The following is a 4,692-nucleotide window of genomic DNA, read 5'->3' on the forward strand; positions in this document are numbered from 1 at the left end:
TATTAATTCAAAGGAATCTTACTGCCTCTAGCCTCGTTTTACGTTTTAAAATATACTTCCTGATTCTGTACATCTCAATAGATTCTAACAGTTTCTCAGGATGAAAACCACTCCTTGGTCTGTGGATACCCAAGTATCTTATGGAGTTCTCTTCTCCCAGGTTGGGTTGATAGGGGATGCCCTTGGCTCTCTAACACACCTCCGACAAAGAACTAGAAGTTACACATTGGATTCATTGCTTCAATGTTTTGCCTCAGAAGGGTAATTACTGAGTAGATACCGTCTGGATTTGATCTGAGGAACACTCATATTGTGTAAAGGAAGCAACAGACTTCTGTTTAACTCGTATGAACTCTGTTCTCCATTGCTTCTGTTAGGCTTACTGACTGATGACCATTATGAAATAGGAGCTTGAAAAGAGAATTGCTTCTACAGCCCCTCTGGAAAACAGTGTGGAGGTTCCTCAGGAAACTAACAATAGAACTCCCCTATGACCCAGCAATAGCACTGCTAGGAATTTACCCAAGGGATACAGAAATGCTGATGCATAGGAGCACATGTACCCCAATGTTCATAGCAGCACTCTCCACAATAGCTAAAACATGGAAAGAGCCTAAGTGTCCATCAACAGATGAATGGATCAAGAAGATGTGGTTTATCTATACCATGGAATACTACATGGCAATGAGAAACAATGAAATCTGGCCATGTGTAGCAACATGGATGGACCTTGAGGGTGTTATGCTGAGCGAAATAAGTCAGGCAGAGAAGGACAAATATCATATGTTTGCACGTATAGGAGGATTAGGAGGAACTTGACGGAGGAACAAGGGGGAGAAGAAGGGCAGAAATGGTGGGGGAAAGGGAGAGAAGCAAACCATGAGAGACTCTTGAATGCTGACAAAAACTGAGGACTGATGGATGTGGGGGGAGGGGGGGATGGGCATGGAGGAGGACACTTGTGGGGATGAGCACTGAGTGTTATGTGGAAACTAATTTGACAATAAACTATTAAAAAAAAAAAAAAAGAAAAGAGAATTGCTTCTACACTTGATCTTAGCCAAAAGGCCAAGAAGCGATGAGAATTGCTTCTATAAAAGCCAAGTTGAGATGTGGAAAAAGATTGGGTAAGAGTAATGTTCTAAAAATCATGATAATAGAATTGGGTATGGGTGAGAAAACAAATACTAGGGAAAGTTTTTAGTTAATTAAGAACTTTATTAACTTAAAATTTTAATTTATTAAAAATTTTATTTTATTTTTGTGAGAACTAAAATTATATGACATTTTTATTTTAGGCTGCAAAAACAAAAACAAACAAATAATAACAACAAAAAACTTGAAATAAGCTTGTCAAATGATGTAACTTCATCCTTTCCAGGGAAGCAAAAGGTAGACCAATGCAGATTATCCTCAAGGCCACTTAATTTATTAAAAATTTTAAAAAAACTTAAGAAAACCAAAAATGGACCCACCTAACCATAGCAGTATGAAACTCCAGTTAATGGAGCTACTCCAAAAGAAAATGCCTTGATGGTCCATTCAGAGGTTGTGTATAAATAATGGTCTTCAAGCATTAATTTAAAATATAATGTCCAACATAGTTTTTCATTATGATGCCCTGCTTTTCAAGGGCTTGGACTAGCCCTACATATTTCATTTCTTCTAAATCTTCCTAGGGTGCCCAATGCAATGTTCTGCATATGCCTTTGATGATGGAATTTTGTTTCCCTAGCTATTATTGGGGCCAGTTACTCTTCCTTTGTTTTTTGTTTATTTTGATTGGCCATGCACTTGTATTATTCCTATTTGAGAAGTCACAGTATTACCAACTAGTCTTTCTCACTCTGGGTCAACTTTGTTTTGTTTCACCTTTATTCCTTTTTTTTTTTTTTTTTTTTTAACTTGCAGACACTATTTCTTCCAAAAGGAGAAAGAGAAACAGAATATATAAGGAGGTGCTCAATCAACCAATCTCTTTTGGAGGCTTGGCATGTATGTGTCTTAGTTCTTGATACTAAAAAGGAAACTAAAAATGAAGTGAAAGATGTGCTAAAATATATTTAAAACAGATGTTCATGCTTAACTTAAAAAATTCCAAATGTAACCCTTTGACCCAGCAAGCCTACTTCTGGATATCTATCCTATGGAAATAATTAAACACACACAAAAAGATTTCGCTCTACCATGTTCATCTCAGCCTTGTTTTTAATGGGGAAGAATCAGAACAACTTGAATTTTTAGCCATTGGGACTTAACATATAAATGCAATGGACTTCTTCAGTTAAAAATGATGTATTTACTGACATATAAAGATAGTTACCTTTATTAATTGGAAATGTAAGTTATAAAGCGTATACAGTTTCAGGGCACCTGGGTGGCTCAGTTGGTTGAGCATCTGGCTCTTGATTTTGGCTCAGGTCATGATCCCAGGGTTGTGGGATTCAGCCCTGCATCAGGCTGGGTGTACGCCTGCTTAATTAAGATTCTTTCTCCCCCTTTGCCCCTCCCCCATGTGCATGCATTCTCTCTCTCGCTCTCTCGCTCTCGCTCTCTCTCTAAATAAAGTTTGCAGTTTCATCCCATTTTTGTAGGAAAAAATATGTAGAAATGACTAGGAGGATAGACAAAGATTATATGTTGGTAATGAAATTAATTTTTTAATCTGTGTTTTAAACTTTTCTACAATAAACTTCTATAAAGTTATTTTTTTTATTTTTTATTTTTATTTATTTCTAGGAGAGAGAGAGAGAGAGACAGCGTGAGGAGGGGAGGGTCAGAGAGAGGGAGACACAGACTCCGAAACAGGCTCCAGGCTCTGAGCTGGCAGTCAGCACAGAGCCCGACACAGGGCTCGAACCCACAAACCGTGAGATCATGACCTAAGCGAAAGTCGGACGCTCAACCAACTAAGCCACCCAGGCGCCCCTATAAAGTTATTTTTAAATTAGAAGCTGCTCCAAACAAACAGTTTTCATTAATGCCATTATTTTATATGACCTTTTTCTTGAGAAGTAATTGATTATAAATAAATATAAAGATATTTGAGGTCTTATGAAAAGGAAAGTGTTTCTTTTACTTTCTAGCCTTCATACTGTTTTTTTCTAGAGGCAGTGGACTCCAAATCAATAGCTATGTTAGTTGGAGGGTTGTGAGAAGAGAGCAGGTGACTTGTGCTTTATTTCTAGTTTATATACTAATTCTCTTTAGAACTTGGGACATTTACTTTTCAGCTTTTTGTCCAGTAACTCTGATAAATGTGGAGAACTTCCTCATTACTATCCCAGCAGAAATATTGGAAATATCAGTGGCCTCTACTCCTGGACTGGAACATGGCCGATCTTTGCCAAGAAGCCATGGGTACATGTAATAAATATTAAGTTAAGGGGAATCAATTTATTATAAAATTCATAGTAATTCATCTGACCACCTAGAGTAACTCATCACTCTTACCCTAACTACTGTGAACATTCACTAAATTGTCAAATTAATTCTGAGCCATTAATTAATTCAACAAATATCTGAAAATTGACAACCTGGATTCAAATCCTGGTTCTTCCCTTTAAAACTCTGTGAGCTTGGAGAAGTAAGTTAATTTCTCAGGGCCTCAGTTTCCTCATGTATAAAATGAATAGTATAATACATTGTTGTTGTAAGTATTATATGAGATACAAAATGTATAATGCCCAGCACATAGTAATCTCTCAGTAAATAGTAACTATTAAGTGCCTAATACATGCCAAATACTGAGATTCACATGCATTCATTCAGCAAACATTTACTGAGTGTTTAGTGTGGGCCAGAATTCTAGGTACTTGGGTTATATCGGTGAACAAAAAAGACAAAACAAACTTTCCTGTTATCATGGAACTTACATTCTAGCAAATTTAAAGATTAAATACAATGTAGTCCAACCCATGGTTACTGATAATACAAATTTCTGTTATTACTATGAATATGCCATGTGCCAGCCACTGTGTGAGTGATTTTCATATATAATCTTAGTTTCTCATTAACCTTGTGAGGTAGGGATTATTGTTGTTACTTGATGGTGTGGAAACTGAATATCAGAGGGGTAATGTACATTAAGTCAGCAAATAAGTGGAGTTGATATTCAAACCCACTTAACCACCACAGCTTCCTGCCTTCACTTGGTAAGTCGTTGGTGATCGTTATTTTCTTCACATTCTTGCCAACGCTTTTTGCTCTTCAGTGGGAGCTTCAAGGGAACGAAATTCGAGTGTTCCTTATTTTGTATAAAATACTTAGTTATCTTTGCAGGAAATGCTCAGAGAGGGAATAAATGACCCTCCTCCATGTGTAGAAAAGGTGTCACCACTAGAGGGAGAAGTCACAATACAGCCTTGAGAGAGGCACATAGATGGGGGTCTGGGGGAGACTCCCAGAGGAATTCCCTTGATGCTGATCATCCTGTCAGGAAGGAAGCAAAGAAGTCTATGCCTCCAGTTTGTATCTGACGGTGTTGCATCATTTATATTTCCTGGCTGGGAGTCTTTAGGAAAGATGCAGCTTCTCCAGCTCTAAACATCTCTCATCTTCTGCAGTTGCCCAACTGTCTGGAATCTTCATGTCCTCAAAGTCATGCTGGATAACTACTGCTAGAATTTCAAAAATTACTCTTGTGAAATATTTCAAAGGTCTAGAAAAGTGTGAAGAACATAATGTACTCAC

The 4,692-nt window shown here is 37.4% G+C and overlaps 1 pseudogene; it reads right to left on the reverse strand.

The window, feature by feature from the left end:
- Positions 1-962: 962 nt before the first annotated feature.
- On the reverse strand, positions 963-1,080 carry LOC144236118 (U2 spliceosomal RNA; annotated as a pseudogene).
- Between the last annotated feature and the right edge of the window lie 3,612 nt (positions 1,081-4,692).

The sequence above is a fragment of the Crocuta crocuta genome, unplaced genomic scaffold (assembly GCF_008692635.1).
Source record: "Crocuta crocuta isolate KB4526 unplaced genomic scaffold, BGI_CrCroc_1.0 scaffold551, whole genome shotgun sequence".
Classification (NCBI taxonomy): domain Eukaryota; kingdom Metazoa; phylum Chordata; class Mammalia; order Carnivora; family Hyaenidae; genus Crocuta; species Crocuta crocuta.